Source organism: Hyperoodon ampullatus (genome assembly GCF_949752795.1).
Source record: "Hyperoodon ampullatus genome assembly, chromosome: 9".
Lineage (NCBI taxonomy): Eukaryota > Metazoa > Chordata > Mammalia > Artiodactyla > Ziphiidae > Hyperoodon > Hyperoodon ampullatus.
In genome coordinates this window covers 91,772,801-91,785,545 of record NC_136922.1, presented here as the reverse complement: position 1 = coordinate 91,785,545, position 12,745 = coordinate 91,772,801, and the positions used below count along the sequence as shown (strand labels likewise).

The following is a 12,745-nucleotide window of genomic DNA, read 5'->3' as shown; positions in this document are numbered from 1 at the left end:
TATTGTAGATAGTTTCTCCCTCCTCTTTAGAATTCAGTGTTGTAGGGAGGTCAAAAATAAGAGATCAGGCTAATTTAATTTCCTTTCCTGTTAATGTATTTTTTACTTTTTATTTTTATTTTATTCTTATAAAACAAATTGTAAAGCTATATTAATGGAGGGGATCTATTCAATTTTGTCTGTAATCTAATGAGCTTTTATGATCTGTAGGCTCAGGTCTTTCTTGAGCTCAAAAAAAATTTACTTTTATAACTAGTTCGGTTCCCTTTGTTCTGGTTCTGTATTATTTATAGGTTTGAACTTTAGTTATACCAATCATCTTCTTTTTAAAATTTCTTTTTCTTTATCAGCTCCGTATTATGGGAAATTTTCTTAAGCTTGTTCTCAATTCTTTATTTAATTAAATTTTCTTAATTTGAGTAGTGCTGCCCAACTCTACTGACTTTGGTGCAGATTTTAATTTTGCAATTGCAATTTCAGTTTCCTTACTATATTTTACTTTCTCAGCCAGCTTCCTTTTCCTATCAGCTGGCATCTCAGTTGTTCACTTTGTATGTTTGCCTGTTTTCTTCTTAAAATACCTTTTTCATAGAAACCATGTCTTTTGGATTCCATTTTGGTAACTCTGTAAGTGCTTTCTAAAATTGTTTCTTGAGTTTTCAGTATGATACTCCTTTTCTTTTGCTATATGATTAGTTTTCTTACATCCCCATATTGTTTTTCTTCTGATACTTACTTTTTTTTTTTTGGCCACGCCATGCAGCGTGTGGAATCGTAGTTCCTCGACCAGGGATTGAACCCTTGCCCCCACCGCAGTGGAAGTGCAGAGTATTAACCACTGGACTGCCAGGGAAGTCCCAGTTACCTATTAAAGAGGGAAAGCTATCCAGATTCAGGGTTGTGAACAGATAGGATGTGAGGATTGCTTCTGACCACGCTTATCACCTGCGTATGTGCTAGAAGAATTCTAGTTTGGGGTGCCTTTGTTGGCCTGATGTGAGATCTTTTATACTCTGTATTGCCTGCTTCTAATACACTATGTAAAAAATTCTGTCTTAAGGCAGGAATGTGCCTATGTCTCTCTGACTCTGTCTCTGCTTAAGATGATCCTTTGTGGGTGGAGAAATAGTGGGTCACTTTTTTTCCCTCCGACAGGAGCAGACCCTGCAGCTAAGAATGAATATGCAAGTAGTTGACCAATACGCTTGGTTTCCTGAGCTTTTTAGGGTAGTCTTTTTCTGTCTGTTTTCACAGAAGTTAGGACAGGCATATCAGGGAATGTTTCCCTGAGAATATATTACTTATACTAGAGTTCAGTTTGCTTTCCTTTTAAGTCTATGAACATAAAATTCAGATGATGTCAGAACTTCCAAACATTTAGTATTAGCATTAGGGTTTAATGTGTTCCTATTGGGTTTAACTTATTTAATATTTCATTATATAAAAATCATATAAAATTACATTTAAAGTATGAAAATTCTATTTAATTTTTGAACTAAAGTTAGTTGATGGCACACTCACCCAAATTTCCTAAGAATAATATCAACAGGTCCTACTTTCCATGAATTTCACCATTTTATGTTCTCCACATTCAGCATAATTTAATTCTGTACTTCACATTTTAGCATCTTGATCCAGTCATTTATTAGTTTCCATTGCAAAGCCAGGCATAGGCAATGACTGTTAGTGTTTTTACAAAGCTTATAATCAACCCATAACCCCTTTCCCCACTCACCAAGGCAAAGTAGTAAGACTTTTCTATTTTGTGACCTGATTTCAGACATGTTAAAAATACAGGAAAATGTGTGCTTTGGAATGGATGAAATATGATATTGTTATGTTCTGTAAAATAAGAACTTTAATATTATAGGGTATTTGGTATTAACCTACATGTCCAGAATTAGGAGAATATTTAAGTAAACTGGCACATCTATTTGACAGAATATTATGTGGCTTTCAAGAATGATTGCAAGATATTTCATATATTAAATAATAAATAGTGTGATTATAACTTTTTCAAGCAACTACTTTCATAGAAAAAAATTAAACAGAAGTACAGCAAGGTAGTAATAATGGTCATATTTTGGATTGCAGGATTCACTAGAAGAAACATCTCTTACTTTTCAAATTTTATTTATTGATCATGTTACTTTTTTTTTTTTTTTTTTTTTTTTTCTTTTTGTGGTATGCGGGCCTCTCACTGTTGTGGCCTCTCCCGTTGCGGAGCACAGGCTCCGGATGCGCAGGCTCAGCAGCCATGGCTCACGGGCCCAGCCGCTCCGCGGCATATGGGATCCTCCCAGACCGGGGCACGAACCCGTATCCCCTGCATCGGCAGGCGGACTCTCAACCACTGCGCCACCAGGGAGGCCCGATCATGTTACTTTTTAAGTGTGTGTGTATGTTAGCAGTAGGGTTGTTTGTAACACTTACAAAGAGATCACCTAGACCTAAGTCCTGCCATACTAATTTCCATTTTTGCAGTTCCTAGACTGTTAGATAAAGGAACTCTCAAGCATTTCATTGAAATTTGGATGTTTTAATGGTATGCTTGGGGGCATATGGGAAAGGATAGTTAGATGAGAGTGTGATGAACTAGATTTAAGACTGTTTGAACAGTAGTACCCAAATACACTACCTTTTTATGTAGCAAACTGAAGGAAGTTTCCTGACACTGGTGGGGCTCACTCCCTAGTCTTTTCTTATTTAATTTTAATGTCTTTGGGTGACCATAGTGAAGATAGGTGAGATGCAGCTGGAGGGAAGGGCAGATGAGGACTAACAAATTCCTTTTAATAAGACTCTAGAAAGAACTTGGCAGCCTGGAAAAATAAGATGACCATTTTTTTTTTTTTTTTGCGGTACGTGGGCCTCTCACTGTTGTGGCCTCTCCCGTTGCGGAGCACAGGCTCTGGATGTGCAGGCTCAGCAGCCACGGCTCACGGGCCCAGCCTCTCCGCGGCACATGGGATCTTCCCGGGCCGGGGCACCAACCCGTGTCCCCTGCATCGGCAGGCGGACTCTCAACCACTGAGCCACCAGGGAAGCCCAAGATGACCATTTTAAGATGCAATTTAGTAGCAGTTAATGTAATGGCCCTCCATGTATACTCAAAAAGTCAGTAATCCAAGTTCAGGATAACAGCAAGTCATATGGAAAAGATTTCTTCATTTTAGTTACTATGTCATCTGACTGCTAAACAATTAATAATCTAACATGAAAATAGGAACTCCTTGTTCCATGTGTCCCCAGAGGATAGGATCAGAACCTGTAAACAGTGAATTTTCCAGCATTGAAATAAGGAATAGACTGATTTGTAAGGTCTTGAATTGCCTTTCATTAGAGAGATTCAGTTATGTGTTGGGCATACACAGGCAGGGATTCAAACGCAGTATGGGTGGTTGAATTAGATGACAGAATCCTTTCCAGCAATGAGATTATGTGGCTTTCAGACACTCTTAACAATGTTTTTTAAATACCTCTTTATATTTGTTTTGTATACCTATATGTTTTGGTGTACAACAGGTTACATAGTATGACAAAGATGGTATAAATGATTACACTAGTTCTTTAAATTGGACTTTTATGCACAAGTCACCCACAGACATTGTAGACAATATATATAAATAAGGCATTGTCCTTTCTTTAACGGAGTTATATCATTGAAATACCTAATTAAATAAATGTAAATGTAGTAAGAGACATATAAATAAGAACTATGAGGATTAAAAGGAGGGAATTATATATCAAGAGTATAGTGGGCAGGGGGCAGGGAGAGTATCAGGTGAAAGTTTTAGAGAGAAAGTCGATCTTGAAGGGTAAGTGGAATTTCAGTACACCAAGACATGAGTGGAAGTGGGGTGACCATGCCAAAGAAAAGCGACATCATGAAGTTTTCCAGATGTGGGAAAGCACTGGTGTGTTGGGAGCGCAGTGCTTCAGAATAAAAAAGCCAGAGTAGTAAGTTGGTGTTGAATTGAAGATGAGTATCATGGTGAGGATTTTCTATTTAACAAAAGGGAGCAGTTGAAATTTTTTTGCATGAGGGAGAGGTGTGATCAGTGTTACTCTTTAGGAACTTTAATTTACTTGATGTACATTTGTTGAATTGTCGAAGGTGGAAAAATTGAGTGGAAAACTATTCAAATGAGAACTATTGAGGCCTCTAATAATAATATTGGTTGACATTTATTGAGTGCTTACTGTACAGGTACATTATGTTATTTCATTGAAACCTCAAAACAGCACTGTATAGTAGATGCTTTCCAAATGAGCACCTCTTGGATTTCCAGTTGGCCTATGAGAATTCCATACACCATAATATTTCAATTAATTTCTCCAGGCACCATTCTCGCATATGCATACCTCCACACTCTCCAAATCAGTAGACACCCTGTTGAATACTGTTATTTCTTAATTTAGCATTTTATACTATGCTATTATAATCAGCAATCAAAACAAATTTTTATTGAGGTTTAAAAATAACCATATTTGGAATTATGGTAGAAATGAAAAAGTGTAAGATGTAGTTTCTGACCCCTAAGGACCTTTAAAATCTAATTAACAACACAAGATATAAATACATGAAAAAAGAAATGGCAGTAAAAGATGAATTGCCCACACACTAAGTTATTGAACATTCTGTTCATTAAGGCTCTTCTGTATTTTGTAGTACTCAACTAAATGGCATTCATTTATTTGCATGCTAGCTTCCCAAGAAGGCAGCAAATTCTTTGAGTCAGAGCTGGGCCTTTCTATTTTATCCCAAGCAAGTAGCAAAGTGCCTAACTTATGGTAGGCTCAGTAAGTATTTGTTGAATTAAATTAATTGTAAATAGTGTATCTTTTTCAAATACCGTATTTCATCTTTTTTAGATCCATGCCTACTTTTGTTAGTAAAAAACAACTCAAAGTAATAATAGATTTGAAAGAAAAAATTTTTTAACTTTGAAATATATGTATATATTTTTTACATTGTTTATGTTGTTGTATTAAATCTTCTTGCTTGATCCAACTTTTGTGGAAAGTTAAATGTACCTACTGTAGCAGCCATTTTCAGCATCCAGTCTCTTGAACTACTTTGTTTTCATGGCCAGAAGTACAGAAACACCTATTTCTCTGGTCTAGAATATAAGAGGGGGCGGGGGGGAACAATTGGTCCCAGATGCATTTAACCGTAAAAGTAAGCTAACTGTAAAAAACTTTAGAGGTCATCTCCTCCAGCCACAGATTTTTCAGTGAGGAAACTAAGGTCTTCCAAGCTTCTTCCTTCCCCATTGTGGGCAGTAGCAGAGGTAACTTAGAGCCGAGGGCTTCTGTCTGGTGTTCTTTCCACCGTTTAATACTACTTCTCTTCATAAAGTAGAAAACTAGGCAGTGAACGTTAGAGGAAGGGGTTCCTAACCTCTCAGGGGTCATGGCCCCCTTTGAGAATCTGATGAAAAGTGGCATGGACTCTTTACCTAGAAAATTTTATGCACACACAAAGAATTAGTAAGCTTTTTGAAAGTCTGTTCACTGATTGCCTGGTGGTCTGTAGATCTCAAGAGGAAAGGTACACAAATTAGCATACTATATTCATGGCATCAGAAATAGATGAGACTGAATTAAATTGTACTGTGCTCTTCAATGGTCAGCTTATGGTCTCCAAGGAGTTACTCTAAGCCATAGAGTACACATGGCCCAATTCCTGAAGCATCCTTGGGCAAAACCCATAGCAGTAACTATGGGTTTTGAGCTGTGGCTTTTATATTAAAACAAACAAAACATACATATGTATATATGATACATGCATATTTGTGCAGATGTATTTGAATGAATTTTTAATTTGTTTAGGATTCTACTTTCAGACTCAGAGAAGCATATATTTTCTATCCTTTGCTATTTGGAGTACTTCAGTGAAAAAGTTTGAGAAGTACTGGGTAGAGAGTTAGGGTAGGTTATTTTATATTTTTGTGAGTGTATTAGATAGATAGATAGATAATAGATAGGAATTCATACATATTTTGTCAGATTAGTTAATAGTGAAGAGTAAAGTTCTTGTGGGCAGAGACCCACAATTCCACTTTCTTGTACCCTTAGCATGCCTAGCACAAGGCTAGGAACATGGTTTCTCAGTAAATGCTAGTTGATTTATTGATATTAAAGATAGAACTAGATCACTGTACCAATACATTTCTAGTCAGACAAGAGAATTTATCAGTATAGCTGAGGCTTATGGTTATTTAGAGCACTGGTACTTGAGAAGTAAAAAAACATGACCAGCTTTCTCCAATGCCAATAATGTCATTATTGAGGCACATCAGGAATCAACACATCCTAAAGCATTCATTCATTCATGGCCACCGTAGTGGTTCTGGATAGAGTATATTAATTTACACTACTCACCAGAAAATATCATGAAACAGTATTATTTCATATCTCCAATATTACATATATATACATATATAACATATCTGGAATATATCATATTTAGAAAAAAATAAAAATAGCGTCAAAACAACTTCCTTGGTACAAGAAAAATATGGTAAAAAGTACAATTTTAATGTACTAAAAATCTTTTGCATATTTAACAACCAGCAGGCTTCATATTGCAATGACAGGAAGGAGATTAAAATGAAACTGGTTAAATTATTCTTGCTAAAAAGGGAAAGGTGAAGCTAGACAAGCCTGGATGTGATGACAAGTTAGATTTGTCAGCCTGCTTTACTTGAACTGTATATGGCAAATAGAAGCTGTGTGCAGAGTTATTTGTCACCTGCCTGGTTATTTACACCCATATCATGGTGAGAATTTATTCCTGCCCAACTCTGTGATACGTGATATTACTGCATGATGAAGTCTTTAAAAACACATAAACTTTGTCACTAAGGACACCCCCCCAAATTCTGTAATCAAGGTATTCCTATAAAGATACTATTACAAGACTATAAGGCTAACCAATTTTTAGCAACTGTTTGAATTATAAATATATGATGATAATCTGAATTCATAACCAGGATTTCAAAATTTTGTTTTAAACATCTAGTAGAAGTGGACAAGTCAGAAGAGGGAAACAACGAAGGAATAGTCAGAGAGCAGGAGGAAAACTACAATAATGTGGTGTCCCTGAAGTCAAGGGAAGAGAGAGTGTTTAAAAAGGAAGGAGTGAATAACTTTGTCACTGTTGGGAGGTCAGTTAAGGTGAGGACTAAGAGATAACCTTTGCATTTCGCATCGTGGAGGTCTTTGACCTCAGCAAAAATGGCTATGGTATAGTATTGAGGGTGGAAGCCAGATTAGAACAAGAAGTGAGAAACTGGAGATAGCAGATATAGACAATGCTTTTGGCAAGTTCAGCCATGAAAGGGAGGAAAGAGAATAGTAACTAAAAGGTGAATATCAGGTCTAAGGATAGTTTTTTGTGTTGCTGTTGGCGCTTTTAGCCGAAGAGTTGCGAATGGCATATTCTGATGAGAAGGAGCCAGTACGGCAGGAGAGGCTGAAAACACAGGCAAGAAAAGGGATAAATAAAGAAACAAGTTTAAGAAAACAAGAAAGGGTGATATCCAAAACTTAGGTGAGGGATTGGCTTTAGATAGGAAAGGATTTGTCAGTTGCAGGAAGGCGTGGTAGAGAGAAGCTCGGGAGGAAGTTCATGTCCGAAGACAGTTTCCTGTTAGAAGAAGGATATGAGGTTATCTGCTGAGAATAAAAAGGAAGCAGGAGGCTTATAAAAAATGAAAGAGATTTAAAATAGCCGCTGTGGAAGGTAGAAAAGCAAGATAAAAAGCAACATGGTAAGATTGTCATGTAATGCTAAGGGACCTGTTGAAATTGTGCATCTCTCTCTTCTATCCGCAGAATCTGGGAGACAAAATTAGGGTTAAATTTTTCTCTGTAGCTGGTAATGTTTCATGAAGTTAGAATGAAGATTACAGAAGAGGTGTCTAACATCCTCTCTTCTGATGTAACTCACTAATGCCAAGGGTGAGGAGAAAGGAACTAGATAGAGCACTACCTTCCTTCCCTATTTCACCACCACTACTGAAGTTACCACCCATCCAGACTGCTGGAAAGCTGGTGAAATTGTCATTTAAACCCCCACATCAGTAAACATACCACTGATCTCAAGTAACTGCTGCTGTTACTGGATAACTAATGTATTATCAGTATTTGCTTGAAATAGAAGATGACTTACTTCCAAGTCTGTTGCTTGAGCAGTTTCACCATTTGTTCAGTCTAAAAGCTTCTATTATGTAAAATTTAGTATGTGTCAGAATATACTAGGCACTGGAGCTGCCAAAGTAAATAATAGTGACATGATACCTGACCTGTGTTCACAGAGGATTCAGACAGAGGCAGGTTAAGTAGAATGTGACAGGGAAATACAAGGTGCTTTGGGCACCCCTGTGAAGGTGGTATGGCTCAAAGTTGCAGTAGTTAAAAGATGACTTTCCAGAGGAAGTTCGATTAAAGCTTGATTCTAAAGAATTAGTAGGAATTAACTGAACAAAGGACAGTGGGGAGGAATGCTGTGAGAATTAAAGCTGGAAAGGTAATCACTGGATATAGATCACTCCAAGTCTTGTAAACCGTGTTTAGTTGTTCAGACCTATTCTCTAGGAGCAATGGGTGGTCATCAGAGTACTTTTAAAAGGGGAATAATGTGACCACATTTTGTGTTTAGCAAGATCCCTGTAGCTGCAGAGTAAAGGATGGGGTAGGCATAATGGAGCTGGAAGTTGGGGGTGCCGAGTAAGAGGTTTTTTTCAGCAATCCAGACAATTGTTTTGATCTCTAAAGCCCACCCAGCTAGTAGTATTGATCCACTCTTATCCCACTTTAAAACTTCTTGTTCCATGTAGTTTGTTGGCTACAGAGGTCAGGAGCTTTTCATTCAGCACTAACAATGAAGGAACTTGACCTCAAATAGCTTTTGCTCTTTAAAGTCTCCCATGAAGGTACTGTTAGTCATTCCTACACCTATTCTACTTCAAATATTGATTTGTTAGCATCTCATTTTACAAGCATTAGAGCCACAGAGATTTGATTTAGTAAAATCTGTGTTACTGAGGTGTAATTGAAATGCAAGAAACTGCAGATATTTAAAGAGTGCAATTTGATAAGTTTTGACACATATACAATCATGAAACCATCACCATAGTCCAGATAATGACTGGTAGATTTCATTACCCTCAAGTGCCCCTTTGTAGTCCCTCCCTTCTGTTACCCTCAAATAAGCAACCACTAATCTGCTTTCTATCAGTATATATGTTTGAATATTTTATAATTTTATGCCAATACCATGCTTTCTTGATTACTGCAGTTTTTAATAATTCTTGAAATCAGGTAGTGTTGGCCCTCCAAATTGTTCTTTCTTTTCAAAGTTGGCTGTTATAGATTGTTTGTATTTCCATATGAAATTTAGGGTCAGTTTGTCAATTTCTTTTTAAGTTTTTTATTTTATTATTTTTGGTTGTGTTGGGTCTTTGTTGCTGTGCACAGGCTTTCTCTAGTTGCGGAGAGCGGGGCTACTCTTCGTTGCAGTGCGCGGGCTTCTCACTGCCGTGGCTTCTCTTGTTGCAAAGCACGGGCTCTAGGCGCGCGGGCTCAGTAGTTGTGGCTCACAGGCTCTAGAGCACAGGCTCAGTAGTTGTGTCACATGGGCTTAGTTGCTCCGCGGCATGTGGGATCTTCCTGGACCAGGGCTCGAACCCTTGTCCCCTGCATTGGCAGGTGGATTCTTAACCCCTGCGCCACCAGGGAAGTCCTGTCAATTTCTTTTTAAAAAGCCTGCTAAAGGGCTTCCCTGGTGGTGCAGTGGTCGAGAGTCCGCCTGCCAATGCAGGGGACATGGGTTCGTGCCCCGGTCCGGGAAGATCCCACATGCCGCGGAGCGGCTGGGCCCGTGAGCCATGGCTGCTGAGCCTGCGCGTCCGGAGCCTGTGCTCCGCAACGGGAGAGGCCACAACAGCGCGAGGCCCACATACCACACACACACACACACACACACACACAAAAAAAGCCTGCTAAGGTTTTAACTGGTATTGCATTGAATCTATACATCAATCTGTGGAAAATTGACATCTTTACAGTATTGAGTCTCCCAATCCATGAACATACTGTGTATCTCTCCATTTATTTATTTAGATCCTCTGATTTCTCTCAACAGTGTTTGGTAGTTTTCAGTATATAGATATTGTACATTTTTTGTTAGACTTACTAAGTATTTCATAAATTTGTATGCTATTGTAAATAATATTGGTTTTAGTTTTGATTTGCAATTATTAATTGCTAGTGCTATATAAAAATGCAGTTGATTTGGTATATTGATCTTTTGTCCTTCAGCATTGCTAAAATTACTTATTAGTTCTAGTAGCTCTTTGGTAAATTCCATTGGACTTTCTACAGAGACAATCACACCATCTGCAAATAAAGACAGTTATACTGCTTCCTTGAGATGGGGTTTGTTTGTTTGTTCCCTAGTTGCACTGGTTAGAACCTCCAGCACAGTGTGGAATAGAAGGTAGAAACTGACGTCTTGTCTTGTTCCTGATTTTAGGAGAAAAGCATTCTATCTGTCACAAATTAAGTATGATGTTAATTGTACTTTTTTTGTAGAAACCCCTTATTAGGCCAGGGAAGTGTCCTCCTTTTCCTAGTTTACTGAGTTTTTATCAGTAAAGGATGTTGGATTTTGTCAGATACTTTTTGAGATGATTATATGATTCTTCTTTGTTTAGATGTTAAAATAGTGACTTATGTTGACTGACTTTTTCAAATATTCAACCAACCTTGTATTCCTGGGGTAAACACTACTTGGTCACGGTCTATTATACTTTCTATATATTGTTGGATTCAGTTTGCTCAAATTTTGTTTAGAATTTGTGTTCGTGAGGGACATTAGCCTGTGGTGTTCTTTTCTTGTAAGTCTTTGTCTCGTTTTAGAATCAGAGTAATGCTCACCCCATAGAATAAGTTTGGGTGCTTTCTATTTTCTGGAAGAGTATGTAGAATTGGTATTACTCTTTTTTCCTTAAATGTTTGGTAAAAATTTACCAGTGTAGCCATCTGGGGCATGGGAGTTTCTTTGTGGGAAGATAGTCTGTAAAGTCTGATATTAGCACTTCCTGTCTTCATTTTTTTTTTTTTCCCCTGATCATTCTGGCTAGAGATTTATCAGTTGTATTGATCTCAGAGAATCAGCTTTTGATTTCTATTATTTTCCTGTTTTCATTTCATTGATTTCTGCTTATTTTGAATTTTTTAATAGACTTTATTTTTTAGAGCATTTTTTAGGCTCACAGCAAACTGAGCAAGGTACAGAGATTTCCATATGTCATTTCTCCCCCTAGTTTCTTAAGGTAGAAGTACAAAGATCGCTGATTTGAGGCCTTTCTACTTTTCCAATACAGGCATTTAGTACTATAAATTTCTCAGTAAGTACTGCTTTTGCAAAGGCCTGCAGAAGAAAATCCTTTCTTTCCTGTCATTCACACAAAGCCTTTCCAGTATTGTCGTTTTTGTCTGCTAAAACAAGAATTGTTAGGCAGCGTCTGCAGGGATAAAGGAGAAAGTTTAAACTCACAACAGTTCCTTTTCATATGCATTTTGCATGCTTGTACTAAGTAAGGAAGGAAGATATTGCATATTTTGACTCAGGAAAATATCTTCTTGACAGAGCTATCTTATTGAATACTTACTGCAGTTATTTCTTTACTTTGTTTCACTGAAAAGACCTATCCAGTTAATCCTCTCCAGTTAATGTAAATAATGGAAAGGAAATAATAATGAAAGGAAAACGAGTTTCATCCAAATCATTTGAAGGAGTATCTCTTTGCCTCAAAGCCTCACATTTCTGCAGTTGTGAATAAAGACTAAGGTGGTACACCAAGTCGCCCTTACGTTTAAATTTGTTTCTGAATATAAAGTATATTATAATAAATCATATCTTTGTATTTCAACCATTATGCAGAAACCTGCATTAACCTAATTTTGGATAATCTTTTAGAACCAATATAAACCAACATTAGGAATCCACAGCAATAATACTTAACCTCTATTAAACATATTACCCTGTGAGGTAGTGTGTTAGATACTTTACATGGATTATCTCATTTGACGATACACTAAAACCCAGTGAGGTTTATTTTTAGTCCCATTTTACAGATAAGAAAACAAAGATTTAGAAAGTAACTAGTCTAAGGTCCTACAACTGACTGGTAGAATTGGAGCTCTAACCCAGCCTTCGTTGATCTTAAGCATGTTATACACCTTCCTTCTATATTCATATACTTTATAAGAGGCCCTATTTTACTGTAAATATCACATGTTGACTTGAATAAACAACCCATTAGAAGTTACTGCTGTGAATCACTCAAGTACTCTGAACAGAAAAGGGTTGTTTTATCATTGAGTAATTCAAAAGAGGACAATTATTTTTGATGAAATTCTTGCTCCTCCACAGAGACAATATATTTGAAATATACATCTGGCCTGGAACTCGGGAACACTGTGTAATTTCATTTCCTGACTTAAAGCTCTGATGCCTCCACTGATTGTTGTAACAGGCACGGGATCTCACCTCTTGGAATGCTTTTTTTTTTTTTAAGTACCAGCCCTTGAATAATAAGTAAGATGATATAGCTCATTCTGATACTTACTAGAGGATGTAAAACCCTGGAGTTAAACTTTTTCCTTAATGGAAAAAAAAAAAAAACCCTCTAAATATTTAAAGATTTCAAATTGTTTGAATTTAATAACT

At 37.1% G+C, this 12,745-nt stretch overlaps 1 protein-coding gene across 1 annotated transcript in view; it reads left to right on the top strand.

The window, feature by feature from the left end:
* MTPN (myotrophin) overlaps nucleotides 1-12,745 on the top strand; it is a 60,343-nt gene that overhangs the window by 24,729 nt on the left and 22,869 nt on the right. The window lies entirely within an intron of this gene.